Consider the following 25,002-nt stretch of genomic DNA (forward strand, 5'->3'; position numbering starts at 1 on the left):
CTCTCTCTCTTTCTCTCTCTGTGACTATCATAAATAAATAAAAATTTTAAAAAAATTTAAAAAAAAAAAGCAATTTGCTAAATGAAAGAAACTAAAACAAATAATCTAGTCGGGCAGAGAAGGGATGAGTTCCCTTCCCCCACCGTTCGTTCTGTTCAGGCCCTCAGTGAGTTGGGTGGTGCCCAGCCCCATCAGCAAAGGCAATATGCTTTGGTGAATCCAACTCAAATGTCAGTCTTATTTAGAAACACCATCCCAGACACACCCAGAAATGACAGCTGGCCAAGTATCTATACACATCCCATTACCCAATCTGGTTGACATAGGAACTTAACTATCACAGCTTCCCTAAACCCTCCAACCCATTTGTCTGAGTTAGAAACCCTTCTCTTAATCACCCACTGCACCCTGAGAATATCACCATCATGACAAGTAAAACAAGTAAATCTTGGCTGAACAACCCAGATTTTCTGACATCCCTCCTCCCAGTTTCTCTGTTGCAGAAGCCCCTGATGCTTCCGTTCCTGAGGTTAATTCTGCTCCTCCAGCATCAGTATATCCCAGGCCTCTCCCAGCTTTGTAAAGTTCAAGGCCTGCCATGTGTTATAGTCTCAGCCATTCCCTTCCTCCTTCGCTGCCGGAAAAAGGATCAGAGGAGTCTTGGGCCCCAGATGCTGAAAGAGCAAGGAAGGTGGCCTACCACTCTGGCTCAGTTTGCTCTGGATTTCTTTTGTTCTTCAAGTACCTAAAAACAATTTCAGATGCATCTTCCACTTGCATGGGAGGCCAATCTTCTGCCAACACCTGCTAATAGGTCTGGATAAGATATCCATGCCGAGTCCCGTCAGGCAACTGACATAGTTTTACTTTATAATCATTTAAAAAAAAATTTCCCCTTAAGTTACATATTACAAAACCCTGTCTGTCTCCTAACTTCACATTACGACAAGGCCAGCTATCCTCTCCCAGTTCCTGGAACCCTATCTAAGCAAATGAGATAGAGAAAAGAAGATATTGCCACACAGCTAACCCTTAATACACCTAACCCATGACTGCTTATTTTAATGTCATTCCCAGGAGGCAATGTGAGCGCAAGCACCAAGCTAGTTCACAAGTCTTGGTCATCTCCAGGGCCCCGAGAAGTATTTGCCACACAGTAGATGCTGAATAAATGAAGAGATGAAAGCTTCCTAGGTGGCTTGAATTGGAAGACTCATACGAGATTATGATTTATTTATTCCATGCACAGATCCTTAACAAGTCCACGAAAAGACGACTGCAGAAGGGCTTCAGGCCTTCACCATCTCATCTCCTTCAAATATTGCTTGAGGTACCAAGAACGTCCTGATGTTTGGCTACACACCAAATTTGTACTGAAGGCACTGGCTTCAATTTTCATGGTAGGACTTAACTCGTGGATTTGACTGTCAAAAAAAGGGGGGATAAATGCAGCAGGAATGAGATCTATTCACTAAAAGATGAGGGAACAGGGGAGTGGTTGGTAGAGAGCCACAAAGTTGAGGAAAAAGAACTGAAAACTTCCGCTCTCCATGCCCCCCATTCACACCACTACCTAGATTTTTAGTTCATTCACCAGAGAATAGACTGGGTCCTGCCCTTTCCGAGGTCCCAGGCCCAGCATTTATGAGCACTTCCCTTCCCGGTGCTTGGCCCTCTGGCACACGTACCGACCAGGGCCTCCTGTGGTTCAGTGTCTGTCATCCCCGCCAATGAACACCCGCCAGCCTTCCTCCACACCATATGAATTAGAAGCACATCAGTGAGAAAATTACTGGAAAGAATAAAATTCCATGCCCATTTGGCAGCCTTGTGACTCAGTGGTATCAGCAGCCCATCACCTTTGGCTGTGGGCACCACGACAGCGATGCTCCCCTGACCACAGCTGCAGCGCCAACGGTGCCTTCATGACCAAGGCCTTCATAACATAATCGGACCCCCACAGCCCAAGGGCAGGGAACCTAACTCACCCAAACGTAACCCACCTTCCCCTCCCCTCTCCATCCTTCTAGCCTAACTTTCTCCTCAAAATCTCCAGCGTTCAGTGCAATCTCATCCCACAGATCTTCTCTCAGGGAAGATGAGAGGGAAGCACCACCCTCCCTCTGCCCCTCCACCCCCACCCCCGGCCCCCGCATCTCTGTTTTTGAAATGACTCCAGGAGTGCCAGATGTACAGAGTTTTCCGGAAGGGTGTTGGAGGAGAGTGCAGTGCACTGAGAGCACCAAGGCTCCCTGATTATGCAAGGAATATGAGAGCCCCTCTATTCATCACCTCGAGGTAGACTATTAAATCTCTGGAAGCCTTCCACATGGTTTAGTAACGGAGATCCATTATGCCCTCCCTCAGGTTCCATTGAACACCAGCAAACAAACATATGGTGAGTAAGTTCTAATGGAATTCCACACCACATGCAGGCTCTGTGCAGAGCTCCGTGCTGGGGTGGGGGGGGGCGGTGGGGGGAGCCGGCCCCAAGCAGCCATTGATGGCAGCTTCTCTGAGTGGTTTCTGCAACAGGATTTTCCTGCTTTCACCATGAAGAGATGGGAGGCACTGGGATTTGGTTCCATTTTCTACTAAAGCATTTGGCAAGGAGGGCAAGCACCTTCTTCTGTCCCCATCTTAGCTCACCTTGGACAAGTCACTTGGTCCCTCCAAACCTCAGTCTTCTCCCTAAAAGAGCCACAGTCAACACCCGTCCTGTTTCACAGGTGTTGCAATAATGAAACACCTCAGTGGACATAACCATGTTTTGGAAAGCGTTTCAGATTTATATAATTACCACGGTCTTCCTCCTGGATTTCCTATCTCCAGCCCATGCCTATAAGCTTCATTTGATACAGGAGCCAATCACACTCTCCTAAGGAAGGTTAAAAATAAAGCAACAAAACTACAGTGTTGACTACATTGATACCAAGAGGGAAAGAAAAAAGGATTCCCGACAACTACTCACAGGCTAGCTCTCAGGCCACTTCCTTTTCAGAAGGTATACCTTTAAAAATGAAAACCTATTGAAAGAAAGAAAGAAAGAAAGAAAGAAAGAAAGAAAGAAAGAAAGAAAGAAGAAGAAAGAAGGAAGGAAGGAAGGAAGGAAGGAAGGAAGGAAGGAAGGAGAAAGAAAGAAAGAAAGAAAGAAAGAAAGAAAGAAAGAAAGAAAGAAAGAAAGAAAGAAAGAAAACCTATCATCTCCCTTTGTCTTGCCTCTCCCCTACTCAAAAAAAAAAAAAAAGTGATTATGGAGTGAGAGCCATACTGATCAACTGAAGAAATTTAGATAAATTTGGCTTTTCATTAACTGCAGCTGTTGTTTCTTTCAGTGTCTTAATGAAATGTATCATTCGAACATGCTGGCTGAGGAGCATTGCTGGAGTCTTCTTTTGCCTTCAATTGTTAATTCTAACAATATGAATTCAATTTCTATAGTTAGCCCTGAAAAAAAAAAAAAAAAAAAAAAAAGTCCCTTCCTCTGCTTTAAGGTTGTTTTTATTGAAAAGTTGTGCTTTCAGATAGTTCTCCCTCAATCTCTCTCTCTCACACACACGCACACACTTCCATGCATGTGTGCCACTATCAGCAGACTGCTCTTCAGACCCGAATCCAGCTCCTATGCTCTAAAATGACAAATGACAAATGTAAAACCCAAAGCACTCACTGCAGCTCCCAGATTCCCAGCCTCATCCCCCACCCATCACCGCTCCCAACCACGCCCTTCCTGAGAACAGTGTCAAACGTGGCCTTCAAATACAAACATGCACAAAAAAATAATAAATAAATAAATAAATAAATAAATAAATAAATAAATAAATAATAAAACAAATACAAACATGCAGAAGGAAGCCCTCCCAAACTCAATGAGATTTCCAGTTCCAGTGCACAAAAGAAAGTTTCGTAGTTCCACATGACTTGCCTATGAACGAGCTGTGAGGTGATAAATGACCTCCACACAATATTGGCTTATTTAAATTAAACCATTATTCATTTATACAGAAGGATGACTCATGATTATCTGGATAGAAAAAAAAATGAAGTAGGAGGAGATAGCCCCAGACCTCGCTTCCCATTAATGCTCTAAGTAATAGGATGCTAGTCTTTATGTGGTTTCTCATTATTCTTAGAACTTTAGTTACCACCTTAATTATTATATTGTTTCTCTTGGAAGAAGATGAGGAATAAACAGACTGTATTTTCTCTTTTCATATCAAGATGGATTAAATGTCAAGAATAATTAAATGCCACAAGGTGGTGGCCACCAATTGACGCGGACAGCTTTTCTGAAAACCCACCCAGGAAAGAAGAAAATAGAAACATCCTCGCATCTCTGTGCCTTTCCTGACTTCGTTTATGTAGGCGGGAATCTCGACATCTTAAACTAAAATGGAAAAAAAAAAAAGAGCTGAGTCCCTGCAAGCTAATAATTATTTTGTGCTTGGAACGAGAGTGTTCAGAAGAACAGACAACGGATGTCGTAACATTTTCCAAAGTGGAAGAAGCAGGGGGCTTATTCCTGTGCATTCTGGCAAATGAGATCAACAAAGAATGTGGATCATTTCAGAGGATTTAGAAATAAAACGGGGCTATTTTCAAGAGGTTTCCATTCCGAATTTTTGAGGGAATAAAAGTGGGCAAGGAAGCAAAGAAGATGCTACTGGCTAATTTATCAATAACTGATAAAAAGGCTTTACTTCTAGTTCTATTCAAGAAGTAACCACTAGCAAAATCACTATCACGTGGCTGAGCAAGAGCTATCGGAAGGAGATGGAACCGAGCAATGCTCTTTGAAACACTGAAATCTTGTATGGAAATCAGGAAGCCAAGGTCACTACTCTCCTGATGGACTCTGAAGTTCAAGTCCGCTTTGAAGTGCTTATGCCAGTCACTTTGGAGGCATTTTGTTCACTGCGGCGTTCCACAGAAAAACATCTTCACAGCACACGTCAGTGATTTTATTCCAGCAAAAAGTTGGTCACTGTGGGAATAGCAAAATCTGTTAGACAAATGATACTCCAGAAAATGTATTATCCTCGCAGGCTCCCAACGTTCAGTGAAGAGAACTTACTAGTTTCCATGTGTTTACCGCAAGCATCTCAATTCTCACACCACTGAATGATAGTATCTCCGCAGCGTTATAACCACACACGGCCCATCTCTTGTTTCATTTTCTGGATCTTCTCTCTCCCTGCAGCCCCATCTTCCTTAAGATTAAGACACTGGGTTTCGCTTCTGCACTCCCTTGGTCATCCTCCTCCAATACCAGGTGCTTTGGGTGGCCAGTTACTCACCCACAGGTCACAGATGAAGTCAACAGACGAACCAAAAGCCCTTGCCAAGCTGAACATCCAAGACGGGTGCCATCAGCTCTTCCAAGGGAAGCTGGGATACAGTGTCCTGAGCTAGGAGGTAGCACCACAGAAACGGAGAACGCAACCCAGTCATCGCAGCTGCAAAGTACACGTCAAGTTCGTAAGCATCAACATCAAGTCTTCTTGTTCTTTTCCTCTGAAGAGCCACCTATTAAACCCTTGACCACGAGATGAGCCCCAGAAGCCCGGAGCTCTGCAGCAACCCTGAAATAGAGCAACACTTCATCGGGATGTGGTTCGAGTCGAAGACTGCTCTGAATGGCTTGGGGTGGGAGCCAGCACTACAGCTCTTCTTGAGGCGTTCGAATTCTTCTTAATGAGTGAAAATATCAGTGAGGATGACAAAACATGAGAGACTCCTAACTCTGGGAAATGAACAAGGAGTAGTGGAAGGGGAGGTGGGCAGGCAGTTGGGGTGACTGGGTGATGGGCACTGAGGGGGACACGGCGGGATGAGCACTGGGTGTTACGCTATATGTTGGCAAATTGAACTCCAATAAAAAAATGTTTTTTAAATAATTCTTCTTCATTCTCAAGTGAGTGCACAGAACCCCAAAAACTTCAGCGCACAAAAACATATGCGCAGCATAGTAGTTGGGTTCTAAGTGGGGTACATTCCATTTCCTTCCAACGTAATCACCACCTTTCCACCCTTTCTCTGTGCTCTCCCCATCTCCGAATGAGGGTGAGAAGTTAGAACAGGGACCCAAAATGCAGTACCCCAAAATTAGCTCTCACTGTTGTGACATAAACCTGTCGAGAGAACACTGCCACCATTCCATACCTGGATTAAAATACAACAAATACCATCATGGCGAGCATCTAGTAATGTAGAGAGTTGTTGAATCAGTATGTTGTACACCTGAAACTAATATAACACTGTGTTCATTATACTTCAATTAAAAAAAAAAAAAAGGCAGTTGAAACAGGAGAAAGAGCTTGGCCAGAGGCCCAAGGCGCGCCCTGTGACCCTGAGGCTGGCCTTGACTTCCAGGCCGGTGGGATACAATGAACATCCTCATATAGCCATCTTGTAAGCTTCCTTGCAACAGCTCTCACTACCCGTTTCTCCCTCTCCAATCTTCCCTGTGCTCCGGCTGAGTGATATTTTAAGGCTCCTACTCAACACTTCAACCGTGAAATGTGTCAGTAGTTGTCTGTCACCCAGGGGAGTCTGACGTGGCACACTCCAGCCACCGCTGCCTCTGCAACGTCCCCAACACCAGCTTCTGAAATGGCTCCTGGGGCCCCCACCTCCTGGTATTCACACCCTCGCGTACTGCCTCCCGTTGAGGGTGGGCTGGACCTAGTGATTTACTTCCAATGACCAGGACAGGGCAACAGCGATAGGACGCCACTTCTTCAGAAGTGACTCGGCTGCAAAAGACTCTCTCTCTCTCTCTCTCTCTCTCTCTCTCTCTCTCTCTTACTTGCTCAAAGCAAACCGACATGTTGAAAGCTGCCCTGCGGAGAGGCTCAGACGGCAAGGAACTGACGATGGCTTCTGGCCAACACCCAGTGAGGAACTGAGGTGCCCTGTCAAACAGCCTGCAAGGAAGGAGTCCTGCCCATGACCATGAATAAGCTTAGACACGGATCACTGCCCAGCACCAGTGGACACTTTACTGCAGCCCTGTGACAGGCCCCGTAAGCCACAACTGGTTCCTGACTCACAGAAACAGAGGTAATAGATGCTGCTGTCTACGCTGCTAAAGTTGGTTCCACACCAAAATAGACAATGAACACAGAGGCAGAGTAAAAGAATTAAAAATACATAAATAAATAACAAAACAAATGCCAGTAGTTTCTGTGTCTATTACCACACGAGACAACACTGTCATCATGGTATCACTTCGGTGCTCTGCTGGGAAATTCCTACTCAACACTGCTGTCCGTGAGTCTGTCGTCGATCAGTCCGGAAATAGCTACCTGAATACCTACCGCCGTAGGGATAAAATGCTTTGTAGCATGAGCTCAGTTTCAGTGCCACAGTGCTAAATCCTGACCACCAAACAAAATTTGCAAAGAAGCCAGCAACCACATCAGACCACGTTCCGGAGGCACTCCAGCCACCTCGGAGGAGCGGGCCTTCCATCCCCTTTACCAACTCACGCACAAGCAATCGAGAATTCTGCACACTACTACCTACCATCTCAACGAGAATCACGACTCTGAGAACTACAGTGGGGATGAAGAGACGAGGTACGCAATGGATACTTACTGAGTCCCCAACACGTGCCCGGAAGCATGTGCGCGCCAAGGACATACTGACCACTTAGATGGCAGGCAGCTTGCCCTAAGGTATTTTGCTATTTATTCCTCACAGTCTTATGAGGTCTGTGGCAACACCATTTAACCAGTGAAGAAAGGTAAAGAAACTCATGCAAGCCCCCTAAGTAGAAATGGATAAAGCCGGCATTGAAATCCATTGGTCTGCTGTCTCCAAACCAATGCTCTCCCAGGCAATCCCACTGCCCCCTGAGTTAATGAGGAGTGAATGGAGGATCAAGGCCTGTCCTGCTGGCTTCTTGCCTATTGTTAGAAAAATGGAAGGAGACAGTCTTGGATACCAACCAGGCCCACTTCCCATTCAGTCGAAGGCTGGAGCACTGTCAGTGGGCAGGGGCACCTTCTGTTGGTCTCGATGCTAGCACACGGTCATGTACCGATACTAGACGGACCAACAGGCCCATTTGGCTTCTGAGTACATACTAAAGCCACCTGCAATTCCAAGGACTCCAAAAACAGTGTGAAAAAAATGTTTTGAAAAAGAATTAATTGTTTTAAAAGTGAAAAAAGAACAATGTAGTAAGAATTCTGTTAGATTTCTTTACATGGGGAGGGGAACACTAAAATCTTTGAGTGCTGAAGACCTCTAAAATTTTAATCTGATCTGAGAGGGGCTCTTAGAAAGTTCTGCTTTTATGCCCCAAACAGAAGCCACTCATCCAGCCTTCCTGCCCTAGAAAGAGAAGGCATTATTATCCCCATATAACACAGGTAACTGCAGTACATGGAGGAAAATGGCTTAACCATAATATAGAGGAGGGCCTTCAAGGACCAGAAGCTGACATTTCCTCCTCCCTCCATCACTGTTCTTTTCCCCCCTCCCCGGGGGTTATGAGGATTAAGTGCTATCAAGAATTGAAAACTGGGAGTGCCATCACCAGGATGGCAAAGTAGGAGATCCCAGGTTCTGTCCCCCAACAAAGATCAACACTTAGACAGCTAGCCGTGGACAAAAAGCTCTGAGAGAGCTCAAGAGTCCACTCAAAATTCAGCAACATAGCAGAACAAAAAACTGGAGAACTACACAAAAAGTGAAGGAAATGCAGTTTCCTTGTGCCAGCATCACTCCATCCCCAAGGCTGGCACGGGTCAGTGCCAGGACGGAACTTCCCAGCTACAAAGAGTTCCCTTCACAAGGAAAGAGGGAGTAGGGTGAGCAACCAGCTTCCCCAGCCTTCCAGGACACTGTACAAAGGATCCACTTTAGTTTCATCCCCTCTAGCGATCAGCAAGACCGAGACTTATAAAGACAGCTGGAAGAGGATCCCTGGGTGGCTCAGTGGTTTAGTACCTGCCTATCGGCAGCCCAGGGCATGGTCCTGGAGTCCTAGGATCGACTCCCACATCAGGCTCCCTGCATGGAGCCTGCTTCTCTCTCTGACTATGTCTCTGACTATCTCTCTCCTCTCTCTCTCTCTCTCTCTCTCTCTCTCTCTCTCTCTCTTTGTCTCTCATGAATAAATAAATAAAATCTTAAAAAAAAAAAAAAGACAGCTGGGAAAAGGGAGAATAGTGAAGGCTACCAGTATCAGCCATGCAGTGGGAGCGACCAGGGCTCCCAGTGACTCACTCTGCAGAGGACCCAGTAGCATCTGCCACTAAGAAACCAACTGCCACACAGCAGCCAGACCTTTTGCAGATAGCACCAGTTTTCACCCCACAGGTATTTCCGTTTGCAGATGCCAATCACCTGAGTCCCTCCCCACCTGAGCCCATCCCTGGCCCCAGCAGAGCCTGGGATACCAGCAGCCAACCCAGGCCTCTGTAGTTGCACAAATAAGACACATGAGCATAGGTGCCCACAGCTGACCCCTATGACCTTGTGTACTCTTGGGGCTAGCCCTTCAACTGTGCACTTACATACTACCAGGCTGGTTGTCATCACCAGCTTCTACTGCCATGTGCACACCACCACAAAAGTGTACACCAACAGCCAGAGCACTTGTACCTGCTTGTGGGCCTGGATCCAGCCCTCTCTGTGCTCCCTGGCCTGCAAAACTAGGCTCACCTGCAGCTAGCTATGCCAGCTGTACAACTACACAGTCCTGGCCTGACTCTGCTCACCAGTCTCCACCACCAGGCATGCATGCATGGGGAGACACTGCAATCACCAGAGTGCACATCAACAGCAAAGCCACTGCAGCTACAAGTGTGCCTGCAGATGGTCCGGGCTCTTGCTGCTGACCTTGGCCACTACCACCACATGCCTGTCTAAGTACCCGCAGCTGAGTATTGCACATCATTGCCTCTGGCCACCACTGCTGCCTGCCCTGGTCGCTAGTCCACTGGACCAAGAGGTGCCACTGAGAACACCAACAGCCCTTGCAGCCACTGCAGATCCCTGCCACACTTGACGAGGATCTCACAGTTGTTGATGATGTGGACGTCAGTGACCTGAGCCAAAGAGACATTATGATTCCCTGGACTAGAAGCCACCATATGCCTCTGCAGTTGGCACCTTACATCACTACGCCTGAGATCGTAGCATGCTCTAAAGTGCTACAGATGAATGTTTTTTCCTAAAACAAATTCAGTCCATAAATTAAGGGGGAAAAAAAATCACTGCTTCTCCAAATGCACAGCCACCTATACAAGGCTATAGGAATAATGAGAAATCAAGGAAACATGACCCCACCAAATAAACATAATAAACTTCCAGTAACTGAACACAAAGCAATGGAGAAACATGAATTTCCCCGTGAAGAATTCAAAATAATTGTTCTAAAGATGCTCAAAGAATTACAAGAAAACAGATAAGCAATTTAGTAATATCATGAAAATAATATAAGAGCAAAATGAGAAATTTAACAAAGAGAAAACGTAAAAAAAGAATCAAACAGAAATTTTGGAGCTGAAAAATACAATGACTAAACTGAAAAATTCAACAGAGTTCAGCTCAGTGATCAGTGAAGAGCATTCAAAATTATTCAATCAGAAGAGTAAAAAGAAAAATAATTTTTTTAAAATATAACAATACTTTACCAAGCAAAATTATCCTTCAGAAATGAGGGAGAAATACTTTCCCAAATAAACAAAAGCTGAGAGAGTTCATCACTACTAGACCTGCCTTACATGAAATGCTGAAAGGAGTCTTCCAACATGAAATAAAAAGATACTAATGAGTAACATAAAAACATATGAGAATATACAACACACACAGGTAAAAAGTAAGTAGTCAGATTTCAAATATTCTAATATTTAATATGGTGGTATTTTAACAACTTATCTCTAGTATAAAGGTTAAATGATAAAAGTATTAAAAACAGCTATAGCTACAATAATTTGTTAATGGATATACAATATAAAAGATTAAATTGTGGCATCAAAAACATAAAATGGGTGAGTAAAAGTGTAGAGTTTTTGTGTGTGATTGAAGTTAAGCTGTTATCAGCTTAAAATAAACTGTTACATCAATAAAACGTTTCGAGTTAGCCTTAGGGTAACCACAAACAAAAACCTATAGAGTAGATATAGGCAAGATAGAGAAGGGAACCAAAGTACAGTACTAGGAAAATTATCAGTTTGCAAAGAAAGATAGCAAGAGAGGAACACAAGAATTATAAAACATCCAGAAAATAATTAACAAGATGGCAATAGTAAGTCCTTACCCATTCCTTTAAATGTAAATGGACTAAATTCTCTAATCAAAAGATACAGAATGGCTAAGTGGATAAAAAACAACACACAACAATATGCTACCTACAAAAGACCCACTTCAGCTTCAAGGGGACACACAGGCTCAAAAAGAAGGGATAGAAAGGATATTCCACTCAAATGGAAAACAAAAGAGAACAGGGGTTACTATACTTAAATCAAACAAAATACACTTTAAAATTTTTAACAAGAGACAAATAATTATTATATAATTATAAAGAGGTAAATCCATCAAGACCCAATGTTGGAGTACTTAAAAATATTTAGAAAATACAGACCTGGATGGACTAATAGACAACAATACAATTAAAGGAGAGACTACAATACCCTACTTTCAACATAGACAGAGCATCTACGTAGAAAATCAATAAGGAAACATGAGATTTAAACTAAACGCCACACGAATCTAACAAATATATATATAAAACATTCTATAAAACAATAGCAAAATACACAGTCTTCTCAAAGGCATATGAAACATTCTACAGGACAGATCATATGTTGGGTTACAAAACAAGTCTTAAATTTAAGAAGATTGAAGTCAGACCAAGGATCTTTTCTGACCATGATGGTAAGAAACTAGAAATCAATAATAGGGGGAAACCTGGAAAGTTGACAAGTATGTGGAAACTTAACAACAGTCCTGAACAACCAATAGGTAAGTGAGAAAATTAAAAGGGAAATCAAAAAAATCTTGAGGCAAATGAAAACGGAAACACAACATACCAAAACTTAAGGAATGTAGCAAAATAAGTTTTAAGAGGGAAGTTTATAGCATTTAATAAATCCCTATATTTTAAAGAAAGGAAGATCACAAATAAACAACATAACTTACACCTAAAGGAATTTGAGAAACAAGAACAAACTAAGCCCATAGTTAGCAGAAGAAAGAAGATAACAAAGGTCAGAGCAAAAAGAAATGAAATAGAGAAAAGACAAATAATAGAAAAGATCAACAAAGCAAAGAGTTGCTTTTTGAAAGGATAAATAAAACTGACGAATCTTTGCCGAGAATTACTATGAAAAGAAGAGTAAGGGTGCAAATAAATAAATGAAAGAAGAGATAACTGTTGCCACAGAAATACAAAGGATTCTGAGACTACTGAGAACCACTATATGCCAACAAATTGGACAACACAGAAGAAATGGGTAAATTCCTAGAAACATGCAAACTGGCAAGTCTGAGTCAGGAAAAAAACAAAAACAAAAATCTGAACAGACCCACAGCAAGTAAGGAGATGGAATCAACAATCCAAAACCCACGAAAAAAAAGAGAATTCCAGTACCAGCAAATGGTTTCACTGGTAAATTCTAACAAATATTTAAAGAAGAATTAAGGCCCACTCCTCTCTAACTCTTCCAAAACAATTGAAGAGGAGCTGTCCATTGCTGGACCGATCAACGGTGGCAAGGGGCTGGAGTGCTATATGTGCTATGTCATAGACACAGGAAGGTAAATGCTCTCTCAGCAGCCATGAGGACGGAGCGGAAGAAAATCATTCTAGAAAAATAATATGTGAGTGACAATCCAAATCCTTACAAACAGACGGACAACACTGATAATAGTTGGACAAACCATAACATCTGACTCTCCTCACCCTCCATTACCTCTGTGCTCCCTCTCACCCCACATACCTCTGACTCCAAGGGCCCAAGTCTTTCAAGCCATCTAAACAGCAATCCAAAGTTCTCACTGTTAGACCCTACCCGGTTGTACACCCCCATCCAAATGCCAGATTTTTCTTTTCAACTTGGAGTCTTCACGAATCAGTAGGAATCTCATTGACCTTGCTGGGCCCCCACCGCCCACCCCCAGGAACCTTGAAGAAAATCTCAACAACCAGACCTCAGAGGACAAATGAGAAGTAGAGACCAGCAGTCCTGATAGAGACAGGAACAGGAAGGTCACTCAGTGTTTGGGATCCCGGCTGACAGCTCCTGCCCTAGTAAGGCCATCTTCATAGGGTCCTTCTCTCATAGTGTCAACGAGATGAGTTGGGTCTTTTCCGTGTGTGTCTGCTTCATTAGATATTTCCACTCCTGCTCCTGAAACCACTGCCCATCTTCTGTCCTATTTAAATTCCTGATTAGTTCATCATCCCTTTTTTATCAGAGGTCAGCTCACAGATTGGCTGGAGTCAGATGTTCAACCCTTTAAGTCCAATTAGCTGTGGATAGAAACAGGGTTATCAATTCCTGCCTCTCCGATGTGCTCTGGGGACTAGTGCCATCAGCATCTCTGGGGAGCCTATTTCTGAAATGCAGATTCTCAGGTTCCAAACAGACCCCCTGAATCAAACTACTTATTTCACAAGAACCCCCTGGGTGATTTGTAGGTTCATTGAAGTTTGAGAAGAACAGGCATAGAATATAGCCCCTCAAGTTGGGAACTGCCTTGAACGGCACTACAGGCTGCCTGCTTGTCCACAGTGCTGGTAACTCAGTCCTTTGTCAAACCACTAACCTCACCGATGACAGCATCGTCTAGTCCGCCTTTTAAGGGATATTTGCGTCTTTTTATAAGAGACTCTAGAAGAATCACAAAATATGCAAAAGGAAAAGTAAGGATCCATTGGTGACATTTCAGGGACCGTGACAGATAACTGGAGAAGGAAAAATTATGTATTTGTTGTGGGAGAGATTTTCAATGGGGGGGGGGGACAGTTCTGTTTTGCTTTATTGTATACCAGAGTCCTTCATCATTTGTTAAAGCTTAACTCGAGAAAGGCTACTTATTCCATCTCCATGTAAAAACGGGCCTGTCAAAGCAAGGGTTTTCAACTTCCACTGCAACCAACCCCTTACCCTGGAACATCGTAGATAACGCCCCACAGAAAGGGATCCTAAGGTCTTCCGTCTAACTGCGTGGTTTATACTTGTGGAAACTGAGACCAAAAGAGATGAGGTCATGGAGCTGAGTGAAAGCTTCAGTTGAGACCAGAACCAAGAAATCCTGACTTCTCTAGGAGGGTTCCCTTCACTGAACAGAGAGAGCCACCACGGGATGAACACTCCCACACGTGGGGCTCCTGGTGGAAGGACGGGGTGGAGGGGTGGACAGGAGGAAGCACGCTGAAGGAGCTCCTGAGAGAACATGTTTGCTGGCAAGAGGTGGAGACGAACGTTTGTCAAATTTGGGGTAAGGGCCTGGGAGCTAAGGGTCTGCTTCAGACTTAGTCTCGCAGTATATGGACATCACAGGACCTTCCAGAACCTTCTGAAAAGTACGAAACATGAAAACAACTGCCCCCAGCTGCTCCTGGGGGTCCCTGTATTCTGACTGCAGCTGTGGAGAATTGTTGCTGAATTCCATTCTCCACGTTGCTCTAAAAGCATTTCAAAGAGGTTCAGAGAAAGCCGGGTGCACTTTGGTAAATTGAAAACTATTTGTGACTAACCATCCATCACCATCTCTCAACATTCACCATCAGAAGGAGGTGGGAGCCACCAGGGCAGAAGGCCAGACCCAAGCGGGGGGGAGGGGGCGCCGCTTGCATTCCCAGTTGCCCCTGTCTTTCTAGGTGACCCTAGAATAACATATATCTCTTTGTGTCCTTACCGAGGAGACTTTAGAAGAAGAGAAAAAGGGAGGTGAAGAAGCAGTAGACGCTTCTGTTTGCCGTATACCTGCTTCTCCAGAATTGTAAGCATCTGTGAGGTTAAAATAGAAAGTCCTTCCCGTGAACATTCTTCCATAAATACTAACTACAGTGATGCTGCCTTTACTTTCATACCCACCCACTGCGATTACCTCCAAGCTCCTCCAAGCTGAAGACGTTTGTTAAGAATCACTGTTACCCAACTACTTTTTCTCATTATAGTCTTATAATGTAGACAGGTTTTTGCAGTCCTTCCTAAGATTTACAGAATGCATTTCTTGGAAGAGGGGGGTAGAGGCGTGGGGAACAAAGGGATGGCTTTTAGCAAAAGAAGCCTGATTTTATTATTCCGTTAATATAAAGTTCAAAACCAGGGATAGACTAAGCTCTATCCCTGTTTAGGGACACCTGCTAAGGTGAAAAGCCAGGAAGTAATTCCTATAAAGCTTCCAAGAGTGGTTCATTTGGGGGTAGTGATAGATAGAAGGATGGGGTAGGGGAGGGAACTCAGAAGAGCTGGTCACGTTCTCTTTTTTGATCTGGGTAGTGGTTACATGAATGCTGACTTTCTGATCAACTTTTAAGCAACGTGATTTTGTTTTGTCCATGTTTCCATCATGTCCGTTTCATAATTTAAAAAGTTAGGAGGGAAAATTGGCCAAAATGAAGGGATTTGTCTCAGCCACTAGACCCTTTCTTTGTATGAGACTCTATTTGATTGTTTTCCCCTCTAGTTCCTTTAGTGACAGGAACAGATGAAAAGGGCGAGCTCTGGGCAACATGGGAAGCAAGCAAGCCTCCCCAGACCATTCCTGTCCTCTAGGTTATTAGAGGGTAATCAGTGACATTTATTCTGATGTCATTTTTTTTTTCAAGCAAGAGCCTTTAAAGGGAAATTTACAAGGAAGCAAAATTATAGAAAAATCACAAGTGGTGCTACATGGGTATAACCCAATTGCTAGCCTGGGGTCAGCCATCCTGGTTCCCCATTGGGTTCCACAGTGGGTGAAATGTACTTTTATGGGACTTTCTGCTCTCTTTAAAACACAGTGTAACACCCCAGATCTAATGAATAAACATTTGGGGGAGGATACAAATAACTTAGGGGCCAGGACAAGTGGTCAGAGGAACTGGAACATGAGAACAGATAAGTCTTCATATGAGAATTAAGGTTGAGAACTGTTAAGTGTCAGCTGGTGAGGGATTCACAGAGGGACTCGGGGCAGCTGGAGAGACCTGGGTGCCGATCACTGTGCGGGATGCTGACCAAGGACCAAATCATGGGACTAAGTTGTGCAAATGAGCGTGAGAACACGTCCAGTCAGTTAAAATGAACACAGCTCCCCAAGGTCCCCAAGGAGTCTTGCTAATGGTGGGAGTGGTAGGAACTTACAGAAGGCCTGGAGGGGAAAACTTGGGGTCACGCAGACCTTTTTGTAGCTTTCAAATAGTAAGTAAGCAGTGTCTGTCCCATCCAATGGAATTAAAGAGACAAAATAGCTGTGATTTTTCTGTACAGCACTGTCACATGGAAGATGATCTACTACCCAGCGAAGCTCTCCTTCCTTCCCCTCCCTCTTACTGAAATGAAACTGAGAGCTACAGGGAAAATTCACTGGGTGGTCCTCTACTTTCCTCCAAGTAGAAAAGAGGAATGTTTCACACTGGCCTTTAAGCTACAAGGCTTTTCAAACCAGATGCCTCGTGCTGAAAATCCTTGCTTTAGGCTGGGCTCAGTTTTGCTTTGTTTTTTAATCAAATAAGACAGAGCAGGACAAGGTGAGCACATCGGCACCGCTCTCCAGGTCACCGCCAAGCACTTGCCCATTCTAGCCCTCCCTGGCCTCCCCTCACCTTGCCAGACTGTAACTCCAACCCACAGTGGAGCACAGTGCTCTTCCCAGGCCCCTAGTGACCTCTAGTGCCGAATGTGTGGTGGGCTCATGGACAATATTTGGAAAAACACTGTGTGCTCAGTAAATGTTAAATAGCACTAGTAATAAGATTCATATTTGTAAACAGACATTGAGCTGCTGAACTCCCCAGTCTGCCCCTATTAACACTGAGCATGTGGACAGGAATGGTGAGGTCCCCACAAAACATAGTATGGAGAGCTTAAGATTTGCTAAATCTGTGACTTAATCTCTCAGTAGTGGAGAACCTATAAAGCATCACAGCTGGTAGTTCTATGGGACCTGTGTTTGATGTACAGCCAGTTGAGACCCAGACGTCCCCAAGTAAGGCCAGGTTCCCTGGGTGCCCTCAGAATCACTGTCAGCACCATGATCCAAACTCACCTGCCAAGAACTTAACCGTGCATGGCACCCTATGGGCATCCCAAGAGAACAGACTCCGCAAAACAGGTACTGAATGGGGAGCTCCTAAGTTGCCCCCCTCTGGACCAGGTGAGTATGAAGTATCCCTGGAAAAGTCCCTTAGCTTCCCTAGAGCCCAGTTTCTCATTCCTGAGAAACTCCCACACATCCTCGGAAAACTTCCTCCCACACATCCTTGGAAGGTATTTATGACTTTCTCCCACTTCCTTCCACCAACAACCAACGGGACCCATGCAGACAGTGATGATGGGGTAATCCAGAGGCTTCCCACCCCTTAGCTCCAGGACACTTTTACACCCTTAACAACTGACATCCCCAGATAATTTCTATTTTATATGGGTTATATCTACCACCTTTACCAAATTAGTAATTTAAAATAAGAAGTATTTCAGGGCCTCCTGGGTGGCTCAGTCAGTGAAGCGTCTGACTCTTGATTTCAGCTCAGGTCATGATCTCAGGTTCGTGAGATCGAGTCCCATGTAGGGCTCCAGTTCGGCACGGAGTCTGCTTGAGATTCACTCTTTCTGCCCTTCCCCCCATGCACACATGTACACTCTCTCTCTGTCTCTCTCTCTCTCTCTCACTCTAAAATAAATAAGCAAAATATTTTTTTAAAAAGAATATATATTTTAAATGCTTACTAACTTGTTTCAAAATAACAATAGACCCATTAAGTAGAAGCATAAGTAGCATTTTTATTACAATAACTACATTTACCAAAACAAAGTAAATCAATGAGAAGAGTGGTGTTGTTTTAGAATTTTTGAAGCCTTTTTATCCAGATTAATAGGGTTCCCCTGTCAGCTTTTGCATCCATCTGTTCAGAGCTGTTGTTTTAGTTGAAGTATATGCAGAAAATCTAGCCTCACATAGAAACGTATGAGGCGAGAGAAGGGGGTATGTATTTTAATAGTCTTGTCAGATAAATCTAGATATTCTTCTTTGACATTACATCAAAACTCATCAGTGCTGATTGAATATTACACTAAAACTCAACAAGTGCTAAGAAATCTGAAACTGTATCAATAAAGTTTTCAGGTTGTTACATTAAAATCCATTAGTGTTTCCTCTACTGTGAATGGAACTTTACCCAGGCATAATTTTATGCCATCATTGTCATTTGGAGAATATTGATTTCTTGAATTAGGCACATCTTCTAAATGTATGATGAAAAACTCTACTATATATTCATGAGAAACTAAGGATGAAAAGGAAGATAATACCTTAGTGCCATTAGTAATAGTTTACTAATAGTTTTGACCTTGGAAACTCCCAAGAGTCCCTTGACCACACTCCATAAATTGCTGGATTAACCCATCAAATAAAGTGATGGCTGTGGATGTGTCGTGGTTACCTCTCTCAGGTAAATGACTTAATCCCTTTAGGCAATGCCAACTGTTTCTTCTTCTGAACTTTTCAGAACAAGAATGGATAGTGAGTGTGGGTCAGAAGAGGGAACTGGAGTCAATCAGACTCTATATGAACTACTAATCCCTGCCCCTACCAACATCTTAGAAATGTTCCTTTTAAAAAAAAAAAAGGATTGACTGATTGATTGATTGATTCATGAGAGACACAGAGAGAGAGGCAGAGACACAGGCAGAGGGAGAAGCAGGCTCCCTATGCAGGACTTGATCTCGGGACCCCGGGGTCACACCCTGAGCCAAAGGCAGAGGTTGAACCGCTGAACCACCCAGGTGTCCCTCAGAAATGTTTCAGTTCAAGCCATGAAGTGCTGGTGAATGTTTAACAACCAGCTCTCCAGGGAAAAAAAAAAGTCCTGATTTTCAGCACTTGCCAGTTCTTGAGGTATAAAAACCTCCACCACGGCCGATTTCACTGAACAAGCTGATGGGCCAAGATGAACACAATCAGTTCTCAAGAGCTGGTGGGAGCCAGTTCCAGCACACCGCTGAGAAAGACATATAGACCCACCTCTCAACGGAAAGAACATCAAAGAACTTACACTCATTTTGTTTTAGCTTCTACATTCTACCCTCAGGTCATAGATTATTCACATTGCTGTGGCATGCCAGCACCAATCTCATCCCATTACAATACGAGACACAGGCTCAGGCCCTCCCAGTATCTAATCATTTAGACCAAGGCCTAGCTATGGATGAGGCTTCCTCAAGTACCATTGTCTGGTACATTTCCTGTTGCCTTTGAATACCTGGGAGCTAAAGAGAAAAATCATCTGCCTCTAAAATACTCAACATGCTGTACACCCTACACGCAAGGGTAAAACCCAGTTAAGATAACCAAACAGACACTCCTGCTCAAAAAGCATGGGAATACAAGGCATAGCGCCATCCCTGGTCCACAGCAGTTCTGAAATGCAGTCGGGCACAAGGCAATAGGATTAGTACTAGTGATTAGGGAAACTGTTCCCAGGGAAAGTTTCTCCACAGATCTTGGCTCTACACACTGGGCTCTTGATTCGCCTCCTGGGTCACTTTTTTTCCCATGAGAAATGCCCTATATTTGTACCTAAATAATATTCTTGGCCTGCTTCCTGACTAAAGTGGTTTAAGGTCCAGAGGTCTCATTGTAAACTATCTCTATTTTAGTTCAAAAAGGAAAAGAGACAGGAAAACCAGCGTAAAGTGGGTGTTGTGGAACAGCGTGATAAGCGAAAAGAGTCCAAGAGGTCAGAGGGTGGCTTGAGAAACATGTGAAGATATGAGGAAAAGCTGTGCCTTAGGAACAGGCTACGGACTGATGATTAGATCTGAGATTCCTAAGTGGAAGAAGGCTGTCTCACTCCCAGACGCCCTGGCAGCGTGGCCTCCATACCTGCCACCTATGACTGACTAGTCCTCATTTACGATTTGTCTTTTGGCCTGAAAAGATACATATCTTACGTGGTTATTTTTCTAGCTTCTTTCTTTCTTTTTTTTTTAACCTAAGAAATAATTGATACTCATAAATTTCAAACAGTCCAAAAGGAAGTCTTCTTCCCATTATAATTTCTCAGACTATCCCACAAGGAAATGCCATTAGCAATCTCTTGGTGCATCCCATCTAAAATAGTTATGAGTAAAAACATAGATGGATGGATGAATGGATGGATGGATACATACACACTTGATAGATTAAAAAAAAATTTTTTTTACATAAATGGGAGCATGCCGTGCGTACCGGTACAGCCCATCACTTTCTAGCCTTTGTTATGGGCGTTGGAGATTCTTAGATATTAGATAAGATGATTCTTAGAAATTAGATAAGATTATCTAGATTCTAGATATTAGATTCTCTAATATCTCTTCTGGAGATTATTCCATAAGAAAGCTTGTAAATCTGCTAGTTATCCCCCTTTCCCACTAATTTATTTTGGGATTCATTCTCCACCTTTGTGGAACTTCATTTACTTTATGATACACTCGCACAGAATCCTGCTCTTTTCCCTTCAAAAAGTCCTCAAACTCAGTAATAATCAATAATTACATATTGCTGACACCACATGCCAGGCATCATTCTAATACTTTTGTGACTATTAACTCATGGCATCCTTGCAAGGCTCTCTGAGGTAAGTACTGGTAAGGTATGAGCCTCCCCAGGGGTCATACTGCTACGAGTAACAGCACTAGAATCAAACCCAGACACCGGACTCCATGTTATTTATCACTTAGCTATACTTCCCCCCAACTACTGCCATGATGTGATAAGGTCTCCGTGTCCCTCTTTGTCACTAACCCTACGGGTAAGTTCCTGTTGATGCCGCTCTCTGTCAAATCCCCTAGTAGGCGCTCAATAAATATTTGCAAATTGAACATATGCTAGGAAATATGTCAATCCACTGATAAGCTCCATCAGTAAAGACATCACGTTCCAGATACTCTCTACTCCGGGTCACTGTGCTAAGCATTTTATACGCGTTATCTCCCTTAATACAGATACTTTAGTAGTTTGCTAAATTTTTCCACGATTACTCCCAACTTTACGGTAGAGAAAATTCAAGAGGCGGGTTTGAACCCAAGTCTGTCTGAGCCTAAAGAACACCCTTAAGCTCTGTGCCAGACCAGCCACTCTCTCCAACACCCACCAGTCTCCCCTCTCCTCCCGGAACCCCCGCCTTCGGAGCATCCTGAGCCAGCTCTTGAGGAAAAGCACCCAGAACCAGCTCTTGAGGAAAAGATTCCTTCAACACACTTGCTACAGTTCCTAATGCTCCAGAAAAGACTTAGAAGGTATCTGGGTTGTTAGTATTATGATTATTCAAGAAGTGTCTTTCCCCACACAGAGCTGCATTAGCACCCACTGCAGTTAAATTTTAGTGCATCGCAAGGCACTAAATATCATCTCAGTTGTCATCACAGGGATTTACAAGAGACATTCACACGCCTGAAGAGAAGAGAGTACAAGCTGTCACTCAGCCAGTCTCGATACTTGATGTCTTGAGATTGGGGAAGAGGGGGAAAGCCTTAGAAAGACTGTCTTTGGGGTGAAGGTAACTGGCATACATTTACTGTAAATCCAATAGACCAGCTTCCCCCTCTAACACAATTTGTCTTGAAACATCACAGGTGGCCTGTGTCAGGACCAGCCCGGCTGGCGCTGCGGTCTCACACTGCCCTCTGCAGTCGGCCGCTGTCTACACACGCTCCCCCAGCCAGCCCCGACGGCCACACCACCTCCAGGCCCTCAGACAGAATCACTGCCTCCCTTTGGCCTGGAGACAAACTGTAAAATAAAATACTGTTCAACTTGTGCCTGAACAGGTGCGTTATAGCCTTAATCCGTCTCTCTGGAGCTGGAGTGCGTGGAAAGCACACCCCGGGGGTTCCATTCGCAAGATTCTTCTATGATAACAGCACCAGATTCGGAAGACGGTATTTTACCCCCATTGGTGTGGTCTGCTTGCTCCAGCTTCTCCCCAGTCCGTCTCCCTTCCACGGCACCGTGCAGCCCCTTGAAATGGAGAAGACAGGTGCTCTCTAGGTCAACAATATATGGACGAAGAGAGAAATAATCCAGGGGATGGAAAAAACCGAGTTCTATAGACTCAACCTATTAATTCAAGGAGAAGAATCCTTTACAGATGTATGTAAGGAGATGAAAAACCTGTCCTAAATTCCAAAATAAATACATTCATAAAGATTAGGGGGGAAAAATTATCTCTTGTTTTCTTGGATATCTTTCGTGTGTGTGCATGTGTACGTATATGTGTATATGTCTATGTTCTCCTAGAAAACTCTCCCTAAGTTGGTTGGGGGAAAAAAAAACACTTTCATTGTGTTTCAACATCTTGGGCTCCACAGCAATAAATCCTGCTGGCAAACTTGCTACCAGGCTGCCAGATATTCTTCGAAATCTGCTTCCACCACACACGTGCACGCACACACACGCACATAATACCCTGCACACGCATGCATTCTCAAGTCCCTCTCTGTGAGGGAGATGTTCCGGGAAACCAGCCTGAGACCACAGACAAACAACTAATTCCACACCTCCCTCTACCAAGCTCTGGGCCTCCCCTTGACCAGGCTTTTACCCCAAAGTTCAAGGTCATTATTTTCAGACCACAAAACTGAGAGTCTGATGGGAGTCAAAGTAGCTCTTGATCTGAAGGAAGAGGAGAGAAAAGATGATGCCCATGTTTGGAACCTGTAGGGATGGGGTCAAAAACTTCCAAAGGAAGTCTGTGGACTTGTCAAAAGTTGGCATCTGGGGATCCCTGGGTGGCGCAGCGGTTTAGCACCTGCCTTTGGCCCAGGGCGTGATCCTGGAGACCCGGGATCGAATCCCATGTCGGGCTCCCGGTGCGTGGAGCCTGCTTCTCCCTCTGCCTGTGTCTCTGCCTCTCTCTCTCTCTCTCTCTCTCTCTCTCTGTGTGTGTGTGTGACTATCATAAATAAATAAAAATTTTAAAAAATTAAAAAAAAAAGTTGGCATCTCACTGCCTTTGGGATGGAGTCCAGGCTCCTCGGTATATTCAAGGCTCTTCAATCGCTGCCCAAAGCCAACCTCTCCGTGCCCAGCTCAGGTCCCTCCAGCGTAGTTACACTGCTCCTCCCCCAGCCGTCCTCTCTCTAGCCCCCATTTGCCCATTCCTCAGCCTTGCCTGTTCTTCAAGACATAGACCCCTTTTTAGCAACTATCTGGGGCACCGCTTCAGCCAGTTGATGTCCTGCCTGTAGACAGTCTTTGCTCATCCCTGCCACCTCCTCAGGGGAGGGAGCCTGTGGCCACTTCCACTGCCGAGGGAGCAAAGGCACGTCCCTCATCTCACTGAGAAGACTGCATGTTGCTTGAGGCCGGGCACCGTACACTGTTTGCTGACCCCTCGGTTCCCTGGCTCACACTGGCTGGGCTTGCTGCCTCCTGACCACATCAGAGCAGAGGAGAGGATCCATGGAGCAGCAGCAGATCTGCCCTAAGTAGCAATCATCATGTCCAGCACAGTTCCAGGCATTTTCTGGGCACTCGTCACACTTTAATTAAATGAATGAACAAAACACTGGCAGGGAAAAAAAAAATGGAGAATGACTGCCTGAGGTCACATATGCTAGGAAATATGTCAATCCGCTGATAAACTCCATCTAGTCAGCAAACAGGAAAATACTGAGAGGCCAATTTAAAATGATTTGATAGCTTTGCCCATTGCTCCTTATTGTACCATCAGAGTCATAAAAGGCTAGTCGATTGTTTGTAATTTAAACACACACACACACACACACGCGTGCACACGCACACACTCCATTGGCAGGGACAGATTTGCATGGAGTTTCTGAAATGTCAGTCCCTCACTAGGCTCCAAGATCTCCAAAGCTCTAAAGGGGGAAGCATTTCAGACCAGGAGAAAGGATGCTTTTCCAGGGTCAGTTAGATCCTTTTATACAACCCTGCCACCCAACGGGTCAAGAGAGGGCATGATTTACAATTTATCCCAATTACTGAGGCTTGTGTTCTTTGTTTCTCAGTACAGAAGGCTTCCTCGGGTAGCAAGGAGGCTGTCTCACTCTCACCCGCGTGCTCCCCTTTTCGCTCCATGATCTATAAATAGATACAGATAGATACATACATACATAGACAGATAAGAGCAAGAAAGGGAAAAAATATAGATCAGTAATAACCCAAGGCGTTCAGCTAGCTTTTCCAAACATCCTTTGCAGGGTGTCGGTTTTAGACACAAGATTTTTTTTTTTTAAAGATTGTATTTATTTATTCATGAGAGACACAGAGAGAGGCAGAGACAGGCAGAGGGAGAAGCAGGCTCCATGCAGGCAGCCTGATGCGGGACTCGATCCCGAGTCTCCAGGGTCAGGCCCTGGGCCGAAGGCAGGCGCTCAACTGCTGAGCCACCCAGGGGTCCCCTAGACACAAGATTCTAATTTGTATCATACTGTCTTTGGAGGTAAAAAAAAAAAAAAAAAAAATCCCAAGACATAGGTGAGAAGGTATGAGACAAGGCCTTTAAGTTTTCTTGAGTTTTTGTTTTAATTATATCAAGAAGACCAAATTGCCTTTTTTTTTTTCCTCCTTGAAAATTGTGCTCTCTGCTTCCAGAATTAGCCCCATGTATTCAGCTAAGTTTTCAGGAGGAACTATTATAGACATCTTGCCCTTTGGATCAATCTGTATATATGGTGGCCCAAAGCCTTGAATCAGTCATTGCGTAAGATCATCCAAACTGTCCAGCATTTTGAGCAACTGTGATAAACTAGGTTTTGCAGTGTCAATAATTTCAACTTATTGGGGGAAAAACGTTTCCCTCAAGGATTCCATTGCTTCAGAACCATAAAT

Source organism: Nyctereutes procyonoides, unplaced genomic scaffold, assembly GCF_905146905.1.
Source record: "Nyctereutes procyonoides isolate TBG_1078 unplaced genomic scaffold, NYPRO_anot_genome, whole genome shotgun sequence".
NCBI lineage: Eukaryota > Metazoa > Chordata > Mammalia > Carnivora > Canidae > Nyctereutes > Nyctereutes procyonoides.